This window comes from Lepidothrix coronata, unplaced genomic scaffold, assembly GCF_001604755.1.
Source record: "Lepidothrix coronata isolate B3197 unplaced genomic scaffold, Lepidothrix_coronata-1.0 Scaffold26, whole genome shotgun sequence".
Classification (NCBI taxonomy): domain Eukaryota; kingdom Metazoa; phylum Chordata; class Aves; order Passeriformes; family Pipridae; genus Lepidothrix; species Lepidothrix coronata.
Genome location: NW_016690206.1, coordinates 13,910 through 30,480, shown reverse-complemented (window position 1 = coordinate 30,480; position 16,571 = coordinate 13,910). Strand labels below are relative to the sequence as shown.

At 38.0% G+C, this 16,571-nt stretch overlaps 1 protein-coding gene across 2 annotated transcripts in view; it reads right to left on the bottom strand.

Moving 5' to 3' along the window:
* Positions 1–15,441, bottom strand: part of BASP1 (brain abundant membrane attached signal protein 1) — a 22,486-nt gene extending 7,045 nt beyond the window's left edge. The window contains exon 1 of one of the 2 annotated variants that reach the window (XM_017809403.1): positions 15,403–15,441. The gene's annotated coding sequence lies outside the window, so the exon portion shown is untranslated. Of the gene's footprint in view, positions 1–5,899; positions 5,906–15,402 lie in introns of those variants that run through there. The other variant, XM_017809404.1, reaches the window with a different exon arrangement.
* Positions 15,442–16,571: the final 1,130 nt, after the last annotated feature.

Sequence of the window (16,571 nt, the reverse complement as noted above, 5' to 3'; positions counted from 1 at the left end):
TTCTCTTCTCTTCTCTTCTCTTCTCTTCTCTTCTCTTCTCTTCTCTTCTCTTCTCTTCTCTTCTCTTCTCTTTAATCATTTCTCCTTTCTCCTTTCCCCTTTCCCCTTTCCCCTTTCCAGTTTCCTTTCCTTCCCTACACTATCCTCTTGCTTTGTGTTCCTTGTGCTTCAGAGCAGTGATGGGAATCAGCTCTGCTACAGTCAGGCAGGTTGTGGTGCTGGTGCGAGGGAGGCAGCAGGAAACACACACTCGACCAACTCTCCCTTCTGAAGAGGTGGCTGGGCCAGCACAAAGCTGTGCCTTGACAGGCCGAGCACCCCGTGCAAAGCCACCCCTGTCAGGCTGAGAGCAGCACATCACTTGCACATGGCAGTTGCACGGACCCCATTGTAACAAGATGCTAGTACACGAGATGCACACAACAAAACATGCCCTGGTTGTTTCTTAATGCTATGCAATTTGCTGTGGTTGTTGCTGTGAGACACACAATAGCAAACTGAGAATATATCAGCTTGGCACTTGTGCTGTTTCCTTCACAGACCACAGATAATTTTTAATCCTTCCCTCCACATGTTCACAATCCTGTAACTACTGTCTCTCCCTTCCTTCCTCCAAAGCCATGTGAATCTCAAGATTTAGCTAAGGGGAATAGAGTAAAAGAACAGTGAATGCTTAAAACACATTGTGCTCACTTGATTTCCTAACCTTGATCTTTAAAAGGCAACAACTCCAATTTTGGGACTGACCTAATTTCTTTTAAAATGCAGCCAATAAGGGAATTTTAGGAAGTAATATTGTCAAGTCTAAGTTTAATTCTCAGCCAAATTTCAGAGAAGTAGAAGTAGAATATATTTAATGCAAATTTCTTTTTAAAATAAAGGGAACTTCAATTTTCATATTATTTTAAAATTCTTGGGGGCACATACATCACACAAAAATGGGAAGCATGACTGGCTTTTTTTAATATGAGCCACTTGTTTTTTATATATCTAAATTATTATCACTGACATTAGACTCTAATTTTGAGTTATAATAATTTAAGCACACTGCAGGCTGATATAAAATTGTCTCTGGCTATTTGAGACCTTGTACATGAATAAGCACTTCATTTGAGAAGCATAGCTACTAGTAATATAGCAAGTTATAAGAAAAGTTAAGCATTAAAATTTAAAAAGTTGACATGAGAATTTTTTTGAGAGCAAATTAAAAACTTGTACCTGAGATATTACTAAGATTTAAGTTAAATACTTGAACTCAGACGAGTTTATTAATTTCATCAGTTAGGAACCAAATTTTCCAAGAATAGAAAAGGAATAATGATCAGCAGTTTAATTAGAGATAAAGGTTTTGCCGAAATTATCAATTCATAAAGCCTCAAACTGAAACCACAAGTACTTCACACATGTAATTTGTCTTTGCACCCTGTGTGGAAAAGAGGTAGTTAGTTAAGCAGAAGTTCCGCATAAAAGTAAAATTTGTTCCTTATTTGATGAAAGAGTGGTGAAGATTTTATGGGTTACATTAAAAGCAACTATTGGAGACTCTGGACTTGCATCCTCCTGACTTGGAGGGCTCTACAGCTGAAGAATCTGGACACACAATTGTGACTGAAGATCCACTACTCAGCCTGACTCTAGTCAGACACCAGCACTGCCTTAGCTGTAGGAGGATCTGCATAAAAAAATACATCACAATACTGCCTTGTGCAGTCTGTATGTGTGTGTTACTCTATATTAAAGCCACTTTGGTGAATTATTGACCTGGGTATGTCAGTAACTCTATAAGAGCACGTTCCCAATATAATACACCTCATTTCTACAATACACAAGTAGCTTCTCCAGCTACAGAGCCATCTTGCAGAAAATATAAGGTGAACATAGGCCATTCTTGCCTTCCTAAGACAACAACCATCATGGAAGAAATGCTCTGCAGTGTGCGCTACCCCAGGTAAGGTAGTGCTTTGTAGGCAGGGATAACATCTTTTATTAGACCACCTAATACAGATGCTGGTCAATATGGCCAAGGTTGAGATGTTGTTTCAGATACAAGGGAGTCCTTGTATCTTCTCTTCGGGGTTCCTCTCATGCGGCAGCCAGTGGCAAGTTCACCATAAAGCAAGATCTTAGGGAGGCGGTGGTCCTTCATCCTGGAGACGTGCCCTGCCCAGTGTAGCTGTGTTCTCAGCAACATGGCCTCAATATTTGTGACAGCTGCTTGTTCTAGAACAGATGTATTGGTCACAAAAATCTAACCAGTGGATGTTTAGGATTGTACGGAGGCAGCGTTGATGGAAGCGTTCTAGGAGACGTAGGTGGTGGTGGTAGATGACCCATGATTCAGATCCATATAAGAGAGTAGACAGCACTATGGCTCTGTAAACACTGATCTTGGTACTTTTCTTCAAGTATTTATTACGCCATACTCTTTTGTGGAGTTTTCCAAAAGCACTATATGCCTTTGCTAACCTGTTGTCTATCTCCCCGTCAATCTTGCCATTCGAGGAGATGAGGCTACCAAGGTAATTAAACTGTTGGACTGATTTGAGCTCTGATTGGCCAATGGTGATATGGGGATGATGGAAGAATTCCTGAGATGCAGGTTGATGGAGAACTTCTGTCTTCTTTAAGCTGACTTCAAGCCCAAAGAGCTCAGCAGCATCTGCAAAGCAGGATGTTAAATGCTGCAGAGCTGCTTCTGATCACCATAACTGGTCTACTCTGGCCTCCAATCGGGAGGCCTGGAGACACACCATCTAAAACGCAGCTGTTTCCTTTGAGAACACACGTAGGATCACTCTCGAGGAGAAAAGACAAGGCAGAAAGAACCGTGTCTTGCAGAATACACCATCTAAGGAGTCTTTCTGCTGCGCCTTTTGCAATCAGACATGTCTATCTCGCATTGGCCTCATAAGCCACCAGCGCGCCTGTAACAAATGTGGATAGAGCCTTCTTAAATCTTCGTTCGTGAAGCCCAGCCATGACTCTAATACAGACAGAGATAACAGAACATCTATTGTCCTTAAATGATTGTCTACAGCAGATACATTTTTGTGTTAGCTTTCTTTGATACTTTCCTGTTGCTGGTTTCAAATCAGAATTACACTGTTCTGCCACAAGTGGGTTTTTTTCACTGATCCAACACAGCATTACTTTGCCCAGCAGCGCAGATACAACTGCCAGTGCACTCAGTTTCATCCCTAGCAGCAAATCCAAGGCTGTTTTATGTTGTTAATAACAAAAACACAAGTCATATTAAAAACTGAGCAAAAGAGAAGAAGCATAAAATATTTTTACAGTACAGTGTATGTATTTATTGCTCAGCTTTGCATCCAGTTAATCCAATGCTTTGATTACTTAAATTAAAAATGCTGCCATCCATTTCTATTTATTTGCTTCATCTGCTCCTTTCAAGCTACAAGTCTTCCTACAGACTCCAGACCCAGCTCACACTCAAAGCATTTCTCCTATATTCAGACTAACTGCATATGTTCTTTTTGTTGAATAATAAAAGCAGCTTGCAGACATGCTTGTGCAGGCACACACATGCAGCCAAAAGTCAGCCTGCCCCAGAGTGAGATCTTAATCACACTATTGTTAGGCACAGGGTTGGAAGGGGAAAGTTTGCTGTAAACACCTGCTTTGCAGAGATTGAGATTAATCTTACAAGAGCACCTCTTGTAGAAACAGTTTGCAGGCTTCAATAACCTGAAAGACTAAGACAAAGCATAAAAGCATATGCCTCCTCCTTCTAAGTTGCCACATCAGTAGGGTTTGTGCATGACTCCCCAACAACCAGTTTAATAAATATTTTACACTAGCCAAAGTTTTCTAACCTGTATCCTGGAATGAAGTTCCTAAATAGGAAATTATGCAAATTTCAGAGGTGGTTCTTACCGTCATCTTTCAAACAGTTTAGGTCTCAGGAACCTGCACCGCCAAGGAAAGGTGAGATTCCACACATATTATTCCAATTATGGCCAGCCACTTTTTGCCTCCACCAAATACTTAAGACACCACCACCATGTCTAATCACAAAAACATGCAAAGTGATAAAAGGCTAGAGAGTGGGATGATTTCCTTTTAATTCATATGTTGCTTGAATGCTATCCCTCCAGTGCAATCCCTATCAAGGACCTCAACACCACAAATATGCTCGCCTTGTAGACCCATGAATGGTTCTGGGTGCCTCCAAAAGATACATTAAAAATCTAACAGTCAGATGCTGGTAAGTAATGAAAACATTATTCTCCTCCACACTACAGTCCTAGTGAAGAGCAGTAGTGGGAAGACCTCATTCCTGGAGGGCCTGCACACTGGAAAAGGGACACAAGCTTAGCACCTTAACACAAGCTTATATTTCTCTAGCCTCTTCCTGAACAAAGGAAAACCAGTATGAGATTTGAAACTCATGTTTTCTATACTAAAAAAAGAAATTATCATACAATCCTCATTTACGTATTTTCTTCAACAGCAAAAGTTCTCAATTACTGCTTTTTTAAATAGTAAGCTTACCTGCCATTTCCTTAAAATAGAGATGGAGAGCCACATTCACATTTTGGATAAGGCCTTAGGGTATTTAACTAAGGAACTGTCACTGGAGACAGTTATTTATGGGAATCTACATTTACATTTTATCTGTTTAACATTCCATACTCAAAAAACCTCTATTATTTTAATTTAACTGGTGAAACTAGTTTCAATCAAAGTTGAAAGAGTCCTTAGAATACAAATTACAGTATGTTATAAGAAAAGGATACATTAACTTTGAAATCTAGGAACTACCAGTTTTACTTTGAAAATGGATTCTCCAAATGATTGCTAAATTATTCCACATTTTTCTTTTCCATCTCATGGTGCTACTCACTGAAAAAAGCATCAGCTGTAAGAAAACATTCTTATACCTCAGCTGTAAGAAAACATACTATAGCTAGAAACAGGACTTTTAACAGACAGCTCAGACCTATGATAGATCATGGCAATCCTTAGATTATGTAATTTCCTTCTTCTGTTTGCATGACACCCTCACCACAAGCAACAAAACCCCATTTACAATTATGAACCAAGTCCAATTCTCCAATTTTGTTTTTCTTTTTAAAGTTCAAGGCACATGGACTCCAAGACACCATTTCTAACTCCAGCACATGACTCCACAATTTCACCACAGAAAGAAGGAAAACAGAAGCAAGATCAGACGCCAACCACTTAATGCAGAACTTGCTACTGGGGTGCATATCGTGGTGTTCATGGGAACATTGCAAGCTGTTCCTTCCAAAATACACAGTATTTAGTTTACCCAGCAAAACAAAAGATTAGCAATTTAAATGAAGTATTTATTGTTGTCTCCCTTATTCCATTACCAAACTATTTAAGTATTTTAAGATTTAGAAGCTAGTTAACACATTGTCTATCAGCTTTTATCTGTTTCAGCTCTATATTAAACTGCAGGAATAGCTTTTCCCAGTTTTTCCTGAAAAAGAAATGATTACACATCCACTTGATGCTCCAGGGTGTACCACAGTTTCAGGTTTAGACATTAAAAAAGGTTAGCTGATTCTAAAATAACACCAACAGTTCTTTTCTTGCAAAGAACATGCAGCTACTTCAGTCACTGGTGATGTGCCCACCCTCCTGATAACCTCAGCTCTGAACACAGCAACAGCATTCCTCAGAAATTTAAGGTATATGCAAGACTCACAGGATATAAACAATTTCATCCTCCAGTTAACACACAACTGCTAATGACAGTTAAATTAGTAATTGAAACATTATTCCAAAAATACCTGTGAGTCTAACGTGGCATTTGAAAGCTGAGTACGCTTTTGTGCTTAGGATAGTATTACACATCGTGCCGCTGGTGGAATTTAACCTCCTGCAAACAACCAACACAAAGCTTACTTACCACTTCAGCGGCACTTACAGGTATTTTACACCAACTTCCCAAAGAGCTGCTGCATTTCTTCTTGGAATAACAACTGACTTCCAGTCCTGTGTACAAAGTCTCATTTTAAGCAAAAAAATTCTGTAATGAACTCAACGTATTCAAGTCAAGTCATGGCTTGCATAACATCAAAACTACCTATAATTAAACCTGCAAGACTTTGGGCTGAATTACAAGTATTTTTCATGTTGTTAAGAAAAAACTCCTCCTCTTGACCACAGTATCAGTGTCAGCAGCTTATCAGCTCTTAGATTCTCACAGCTCTGTTGTAATAACATCTTGTTGTAAAGACCTGCTCAAAGGAAATCAAAGAAATGGAAGATTGAATGTTCAACATCTTACAAAACTTTTTATGTTCATGTTCCTAGACACTCATTTGTGCCACGTACATTTTCTACATTTTCTACAAGTCTGCTGCTTGGTCTATTATATTAAGTTTTTTCACTTCTGTCACTCTCACTTCCTGGTTCTCACACTAGCACAATATGTGGGTTTTTTTAAATCAGCATACATTAACACAAAAGAAAATCTCATATTTCAGACTTTCTTTTTTGATCTTATATAGAATGCATGTTTATACTGCATTTTTACTCTTTTCCTTTCCCGCATCCTTTTTTAAACAAAGCATTACATTCAAACTAGCTTACCAATTTCACTTTACTCACTGGGGGAGATTTCTCAAAATAACATGGAACCAGAGCTCAACAATCACTGACAAGAAAAGAGTGTTAAACAGCTAATTTTTATTTGTGTCTTCTCTCTCTCCATCTTTTCCACCACCCCTCATTTAGATTCCTGTAATGGCTGTTCAAACTACCAAGACATCTTAGGCAGTCTTTTATTAGGACTGGCAACATCCTTCAAAACTAGAGAAATGAGATCTGTATTCCCTGATCCAGATGAAGAACTGTAGGTATGCATCAACGAATACTGTCTTTTACACTCCTTCAGTGTCACATTATGGTAATAAGCTAACATGTATTCTGAGTGTGCCACAGAGGGTTGAGAGGAAAGAGGCAGAGTTTGCTTTTCAGATTCAGTGGTGCAAAATGACAGAGGGAACTGCAGAATAAAACCAATCTCTGTCAGAGAGTTTTACCTCATGTCCCAAGAGGATAATGACTTACTTAAAAAAAAATCCACTTTGAAAATGTAAAGTGTTTTTAATCATCCCAAAGTAAGAGCTATGCCTGGCAATAAGCTGTACCGTGTCATGTATTAAGCTGTTAGATATGACACCTTGGATTCAAGACTCCTAGGCCTAGACTGCCTAAATTTCTTTCTGTCATCTTCACTGACTGTACTTTCTCTTTTCTTTTACTTCTTTTGGTTCGGGTTATATTGGGATGTCTGATCAGCTCAGCTAGAGGGAAGGTTACGTAAGTCTGGAGGCTAACAAGTCCATTTGGCAAGATATGAAGTCAGCAGCTAGTGCAATCCATGAATTGCACTAAGCGATTTATGTTCAGATCAGGAAAGGCAGAAATCCAATTTAATAATTACTCAGCCAGAAGCATTCCAAGATAGCAGCTACCCAAAAAGGAGATGAACAAACACTGCAGCAGGAATGAAAACTAGAAATTGGGAAAGATGATCAGGTGCGTATCTCTTTTCAATAAATAGGTTGGTTTACTTTTCCATTTAAGTATCTGCAGGAAATCTGTCCGTAAGAGTTATCAAATTTAAACTCACTAAATGAAAGCAAAAAAAAAGATCAATTTTGCATGGATAGCTGTGGATTTGGATGTAGTACCTTTTCCACCCACTCACCTGAGCACCAACTTGCATTTTATGTCAACGAATTTAATTAATACCTAATATGGTCAAAATTCAATTTCTGCAATCCAGAATCCATATCAATTGCCTTCAGTTATACACCTCTTGATGCAGACAGGTTGCATGTATGCCAATTTGCAATTCTGGTCAACTCATACCATATAACAGAAAAGGGATCACTTTCCAGTGCCCACATGCTGTACAGAAAGCTATTTATAGAGAACTCTTACAGTCACTCCATCAGGTTAAGAAGCTTTCAGCCTATGGCTCTTTGAAAAATTATTTATTCTAACCAAAGAAAGCAGGCAGACTTCAATATAAAGTATAACTGAGCTACTTCAGGATTTAAATGAGAGAAGTCTATCAAAGCAATAGAGAGTTGAGAAATACGGAAAATTGGTTTTCATTTTTCAAGACAGAGACATAAATAAAATGTACCACTAGAAAGGTTTTATCAGCTCTTTCAGCACTAATACATTTCAGTAGTAGCCCATGTTTCAAAGCAGCACCGGTGTGCCATTTTGCTGTTCCCCTTATTAGCACATATGTGGAACCCATCCATGCCCCAGGAAGTCCATGTACTATCCAGGAGTAAGAGGATATAAATTCATTTTAATGCCATTAAGAGAACACAGATGCCAAGACTCCCAACACTAACTGGCTTTTCCAGAGGGCTTTTTTTTTGTAATCAGTTCTCCTGGCTGGTGAGGTAGCAATGGTCAGACTGGGCAACACTTCAGATTGGTTTTTTCCCCTTCCTGCTCTAGCAGGTGAGTTGGTGGGGCAGAGCCCCTGCGTTCCCCTGCGAGATCTCAAGAAATGGGAACTGAGCAAGTGCCTCTGCCCCTCTGCCTCAGCTCTGGCTCCCAGGGTTTGGCAACTCATTTGCTTGGGCAGTGGGGAGAGGGAGCTGCACCTCATAAACTGTAAGATGTTGGCTGTCACAAGCCAAGAGACATTTAGCACTACAGAAATCATGTTCACAGTTCTGTTCACTGCAGTTTTCTGGGTAATCCGCCACATATGCACAAGCTGAGCACTAAATTCACATGTCCTGAACAAGGGGGCTGGGTCTAAATATGAATCAAGTGCATAAAAGTTTCATATCCATATTTGGAAATATTACTTCCAAAGGTCTAATGCTATCTCAGAAAATGCTAAGTGAGCCAGATCAAGAAATATGTCACAAGAAACACCTAACTATTTTAAGAATATTTGCAACCCCAAATATTCATTTAAGTCTCTTAGCTACTGCAATCTCTTACTGTCTCTATTTTTTCTTTTTTTAATCACAGGTAACTGGTAAGCAATACCACAGTTAAGATTATTCTATGATTTACATATAAACTGAAATAAAATAATTTTTATTCCACAAATGCACAATTTCCCTGTCCACTTTCAGCTCAGCAATTCTTCACTATAAATGGGCAAGTCCTCTAATTAAGTATTTATTAGCTTTTAAAAAGTAGTGATTAAAAAAACTTCTTTTCAAATTCTATTCTCTCTGAATATATAAGGCTAAAAGGAGAGGTCCTTTTTTACACTGTTTGCCAGTGACTGCAAACTTCTCTCATGTCACACACTTCTCTGGACAGAATCTGACATGAGCTACTTCATTCAAACACAGAAATCAAATACAGAAGGAATTATACTCCTTATTCAGGATAACTTAAATAATGCAAAGCTACCATCATACCATTACATTTTGCCATTGCCGCCATTCACACTTTGCTTCATGTGTGCAGCCTGTCCCAGCTCTGCATTTTTCTGTAAATCTAAAGAACCAACCACATATTCTTAAAATCACAACATGCTCATTTGGAGCAGGAGTCATCTTCCTAAGGTGAAATAGCCATCCTAGAGCAGTGAGACGATATCTTTTGGTTTAAGTTCTTAGGAGCTGTCATAGTACAAAACGGTACCATGGTAAAAATTACAGATGAGGTCTTCCCTTTCAAAGCCCAAATACAGACACATATGGCTACACTAAAATTATAACACATTACAAAACCATGAGACTATCTCTCTCCCTCTTTTCGGGGTCCACAGCAGCCTGGGGTCAGAGGGGGCAAGAGCCCAAAACCTACTCAATCTATTCCAGTTGCTGCTGCGTGGGAGGCCATCTCATTTGCCGCCCAACTCCCTCGTTTGCAAAATGAGGTGATTTCACTTTTCATCCTCATAAACGTTCTGCCTGATGTCAACAGGTGCTATAAATGCTTGGAAATATTTCTCCTTGCTTTAAAAAACAAGCTTGTTTTGTATGATTCCTTCACCCCAAATCTCTGTTAGAGAAGGCTGGGGGGGTTTTTGCCTATTGGCACTATGTACTGAATTGCTGTCTCTGAAGCTTACCACTGTATAGCACATATTAGAAGAGCATAACGCGCAAGTCACTCATGGTGATTTTACAGTACTGTCCTAATAGTGTAATAGGCAGTTGTAAAGCACTCTGAACATTTTCAGGTATTGCTGAAAACTCCTTCTGGAATCAAGGTCCCTCATACTTAGGTCTCTAAGCTGAGAACATCTGTACATGGACATTTTGATTTATAGTTCCAAATATGCACATTTCACTCAGTTTCAGTTCACTTGCTCAGAAGGATTTTTTTCTCAAGCTAAGAAAGCTCAGGTGTATCCAGCTGGATGAAGACGAAGCTACTGCTTAGCAGCCATCTTAGTACTTTATTAAAGACAGATGTAAGAAAATGAAGTAATTTTGCTTAAACAGAACATTTGGAATGCTTGAAAAACAATGATAAACCCTGTTTAACCTGCTTTTATTAGGTTTTTGGGTGTTAGACTGATGCATTAGGGTCACTGCTATATTTATTCTACGTTTATGAATTAGATGCATGTCTCTGCTAAAAGGACATCCCTTTTAGGATTGATTATTTAAATTTTAGCAGATTGAAGAGGAAGCTCTAAACTGGTTCACTAACTTTCCAAGACCTTTTTAAAGATTCCACAAGTTTGAAAATTCTGAGTTATATTTGCCACATACTGCAGAAGCTGCCTTTCTTACCTACAGATGTGAGTTGTAGTGATTGTATTATTACAGTCACAGAAAGTAATGAAAATTGGAAATGTCTTCCTTTAAATGCAATTGAGTATCAAGTAGACATAGCAACGCAGCACTGTTGCAAATGACACTGAACAGAACAGGATACAAAAGAATCATCTGCAAGGAATGGCAGGAATTAGGGATTTGAAGGGTGACAAAATTAGGTAGATTTCCCTCAGTAGCAGCATTTTCTCACCATCTGCTCAAATAGTATCTACTCTGGAATTTCAGAAGCCTTGGTAAGTAAATTAAGATCAGCAGTACAAATTTGGCCAGGTCAACATCAAGGGAATGAAGAACAGCCACAGAGCCCTCAGTACTTAGCACCGGCACCAAGGGTCAAACAGCTACAAAGGACTGCACAGTGGCTCAGAGTCACAGACTGAATTTGTGAACAGCTAACTTTTTACACCTTGATTTAATTGTCTTTTTTCATTATGAGTAGATGATGTGGCACTGAGGACATAGTGCTGTTGAGCAGGTCCAAAACCTATTTTGCAATCACTGTTAGGAAAGTAAATTTATCTTAAAAGCCAAAAAAGGGTTTGGGATGAATTTAAAAAATAAACGTAGCTTCCATGTAAAAAGTTCAAAAGTTACAGAGGAAGACAAAAAAGATTAAGAGGCTTTTTTTTCTTTTAAACTAAAAGAAAACTACTTTCATTATCATATTTGTCAGATACCAGTCAGAAAAAGCTTTATGTGTGCCAAGAAAAATCTTAGATTCTATCCTGAGAAAGAAGGGAGGTTAAAATAAATAAGTATATGGGATCATAACCATATGACACTCTAGTTTCAAATTAACTCAGTTTCTATGAACTCTTGCAAGATGCCAGCTTGTAATTTTATCATAAACTCAGAGTATTTGGATTTTTTTTAAAACAGCAGCTCTAGTACTTATTAAAAAAAAAAAATCTAGTTTTCATTTCTAATCTTCAATTTAGCAAGAAAAGTCCTGAAAGAGTCCCAAACCCAGAAAGCATTTTTTATCTCATGTTTTCTTACTACATCATTCATTTTAAATGCTTATGGCTGGGAATACTGCATACTTACAAGGAGACAAAGGTATCTGAAACATTCATTTAGTGTCAATTTATTGTCAATTTATTTCAGTCATTCATACCTGCTAGCCTGGTATTCAGATAAGTTCAAGAAACCCAAGAGTCCTTTTATTTTAAAATTTGTGTGAGTGTCCTTAGTATGCTTTGTTCTGACAAGTTAATCTTACATATTTGGGAGTCAAGATATCTAGCACCATTTGAAATAAACATGATAATAAACAACAAGGCCACAGGGAAGACAGAAGAATTCTGGATGGAAAGAAGAGAACTGAGTCTCTGGTAACTACCATGTGAAGCGTACAGAGATGGGAGTCTGTCAAAGTCAGTACAGGCACAGAAAGGAGGCATCCCCAACATTTTTTCCATTTTTTTCCATTTTAAACCTACACATAAAATCAAAAATTGTCCTAAAAAAATTAAATCAACTTTAAAAAGTTAAGAACAATTTTGTCATCTACAAACTAGCTACAGTGCATCATGGCAAGATGATCTATGACATTTGCTCTCCAGCTACTGAGCTTCTGGAGTGTTCTGACATAAATTCCTTTGTTCATTTGCACATAACTGATATTTTTATTTTTGGTGGTTTTGAGTGGTTTTCCAGCTGGAACACTATAACAATCACTGGATTTTATTTATGTTATTTATAGCATCCAATTAATCAAAAAATGAAAACATGGGAATTTTAAATTGGCTGCCTATTAGGCCATTTCAACTATTTTGCCTGAATACTTTTGACTATCTTTTTTTTTCATATGTCATTCGTATTTTTAGCAACCGGCAAATAACTATTTGCTATCAGACAATATTAAAAGAAGAGTAGTTCTAAAACTTGTTCAGAGTAATGTGGTAATTCAGATACAAATCAGTGTGCAATTTCAGTATTACTAAAAAGATGAGGGTTTCCTCACTTCTTTTTAAGTTTCAGATTTTTTTTTTGTGAGTTACATTTTCAAAAAGCAGTTGAGTGCTCTTGAGAGTTTTTCCCTATGATCTTTCCCTCAAAGATAACTGTAGATAACAGTGCAAAGCAAGAACTCAGTCTTTACAAAATGTCATCATCATTAAGAATAATTTTGCAGTTTGACTTAAAGAACTACAAAGTGATGCTTAGAAATGCTAAACAAAAGTTCATCTGCAATGACTGTCTATAATTGAGTACTCAAATGAGTATTAAAACCCCAAGTTTTATATCTAGGAGAGTGGAATTTAGCTGGGATCTTTGATCACATCTCCAGCATTTGCCAGTACAATTCTCTTCCAGTAAAAAAAAAACAGAAAAGACAGAAAAACTCCAGCACCGTTTGCTAGTCCTATGAATGAAGTTAGAAGCTGGAGCATGGAATACTGAACCAGAGGCCCTGAAGCCAATTGGCTTTGTTGAACCTCACAATTCAATATTATTTTTTCAAAAATCAAGCGTTTCATATGCACCCTACCTATATGACATCTACAGTTACTCAAGTATGATTCTCGGTTGCCAGAAATATGCTCATACTAGCAAGCAGCAGCTGGAAAACATTAACATCAATGGTTAACCTGGATGGATATCAATATCTGCAAGCTAATAGCCAGAGAAAAGAAATATTACAGTTGTACATGGCCACCTGCCTATACAGATTGAAAGCAATGAACTCTCTTCTCAACTGAGCGTCAACCTCCTTTGACTGCTGTAATTACTTTCAAACAGTGAATAACTGACAGTTATTGAAAGCATATTCTTTACATTTCTTAGGTACAACACCATTTCTCCACAGTAAATTGCTGAGATTTGCATCCTCCCATTGACTAGCACCTCAGCACAATGCTGAGGAGCAGAAAGCACCACTGGGCCTATGAAGACTTGGTGCATGGGATTAAGCATGTGGAACAGAAGTCTTAATGCTCAGCTGCAAAAACATTCAACAATTAATTAAATATTTAACTACCGCAGGATGAAATTAGAAGCCAGAGTTTCCATTAACCCTCTGTAACTCTACCTTGGACTGATGTCTAAGAAAATATACAGCCCTGTCTTCCCTCATGTGACATGATCAAGCAATTGACAGCTCTGTTAATAAATAGATAGGAGAAGAGAGCAACAGGAGAGCAACTTTGTGCATGTACACATTTTTGTGCTAAAAAAGAAAGACATTAGAGCATGATTACGATTACTTTTTCCAGAAAACAAAGTCTGGAATTTGTAATGAGGTAATAAGATCTGAGAAAATGGTGTTCTTTCACCTTCCCTGAATACTGGAAAGGTACAGAAAAAAAAAAAAAAAAGAAAAAAGAAAAAAGAGTAAATATCACCACTCTACATTCCCATTCAGATGTGGACACATCATTAAGCCTTCAATCTGCACTCATTTTGAATAAATGGTTATCCACAGAAAATGGGAATACATCACAGAGCTGTTTATTTTCCCTTTAACATCCCACCTGGAAAGATCAGAAATCTTACAGCTCTGATAGGGTTCCATGCTCCACTAGCTGATCTTACTAAGCTTTGAGAGACCATCAGCACTTAAGGGCGCTGTGCAGATTTATTGGCACTGCGAGCTTAACAACCGATCGCAGCCTGAAACAGTGATATCTACATGAAGATATTTCCATAGAATTATTGTATGAACACCTCCAAGCTGTACTTTTATTCTTGGAACATGATATTGCTGGGAGTTTTCTATAGCACTAAGACACATTTCTATCAGATGCTAGCATAAATTTGGTACAATATGTTCATGAAAGTTATTATTCCTGTCCACATCAATCCTCCTAAGACATAAAGTTTCAACTGTAGTTTAAACGTAAAAAGAAAAAAATGTATGCAATTCTACCACTTTTTTTTCCCCTGAGAATCTATAGGACTTTGCATCTCAGCTGGAAATAGATATTTGGTATCATGGGGTCACAGTGCATAGTAGAGATAGAAGCTCTACTTGCTAATGCATTCCATGGAAATGGGACATAAAAATTGTTGAATAGTTCTTTCCAGGCTATGCTTTAATTATTTTCTACAGCAGTGTTTTAGATATCAAACTTGTTAAGGCATTGGGGCATTGGGGTACTAGTCCAGACATTGTATAGTTGCCAAGAAAATCTCTTATGTAGAATCTGCAAGTTGAAGGTACAGAGGAAAGTTAAACTATAGATTTAGACTAAAACTACTAGCCAGAACATAAGGTACTGAAGCGTGAGTTATTATTGTAATTCAGAAAATTAAATTACTCACTGCCAGTGTCCATACTGAGGGTGGTCTAACAGGAAGTGTTTAACAAACAATGTCAGGATAGGGTTACTAAATTAGTTCTTATGCTATTCTGATTATTCAAATGTTGTCTAAGTATTTAACAAATGGTTGACGTCTTTGCAACCCCCAGGATTAGCAGTAATTCTAGGATGCCACTGATAATTTCTGAGGTCATTCTGTGTAAATGTTAAAGAGTGAAACGGCTCTTATGTCCAACAGAGTTTGCAAGAGAAGGGGAAAGGACAAAAGGGTGACCCTTTCCCTTCAGAACATTTCTGAAGAAGGGATGTCTCTTATCTGTTTACTGGAAAATGGTAGGTCATCTCCCTCCTACTGTCTTTCCTCTGTTTTTTACCGTGTTCCTGACTGCAGGAATATCCAGTAAACTCTCCTAGCATGCAAGGTAGTGTGAACCATCACACCGAGAAGGCAAGATGTCTTCTGTTCTAACCAAGAAACCAAACCAATTTCTATACAGGGTCAGTATGGTTCATATTGTTCTCTGTTATCCTGACAGAGCACTTCAGCTCCAAGCTGTTCTATGCATGTTCAGCATAGGATGTGCCCCATTTTCCTTTTTATGGCACCAGTTAGCATCATCTTCCTGGCACATAGCAAAAGACCCCATGAAAGAAGCTGGAGTTACTAGAAGAAAACACAGTTTTACACTGTAAGGAAGGGGAGGAGAGGGACAAAAAAGAGAATAGAAAGCTGGACAAAAATATATATAATATATATATACTTATAAAATAAGTGTATATATATATTTATATATATAAAATATATGTATTTATACTTTCACAGGTACAAAAAGAGCAAGAATATGCTACCACAAGACCAGCCTTCACCTCTTTTTCCGTGGGGTCTTTGCAAACAAAGTACTCCCCGTCCACAGCTGGAAGTTAGATAATGGCTGCCCATCACACTAACTGTTGAACACAGGAATAAGATGATGCCATGTATTACATAAGAAAAGTACAGCATTAGCAAAACACCAAAGCAAAACACCAAACCAGCAAACAACAAAAGCTCTCTCAGACCAGTAGTAGCAACTCCAGCAACAGAGCTCAGCATCTGTTTGGACACGAGCCTGGCGTGCCCAAGTGCCTGGTCTTGTTGCAGTAGTGGCACAGTCTGAATGCACAAGGCTAGGCCCAGCAAGACATCAAATGAAATTTAACAGCAAAGTGTACAGAGAAAAGCGGTATTCTTAACTCCTTCTTGGTAAACAGCTATTCAGTGCAGTTGGGTTGAGATGCATAACTGACCTAAGAATCTGAGAAATTTACATGTGCCACAACATTCAGCAGAAAAGTGGCATAAAATTGTTAAATTGGATTGAAAAAATCCTCACTTTCATCTGAGCAAAGAGAAAATAGTTTGGTTACTTAGCAACATAATTTTTTAATTATTTATTTTAACAGATATCTGAAATTAGAGGCAATGATCTACATCTCTAAAATTACTTTTATAACTGTTTATATTGCTATAGCTGCCTAAACT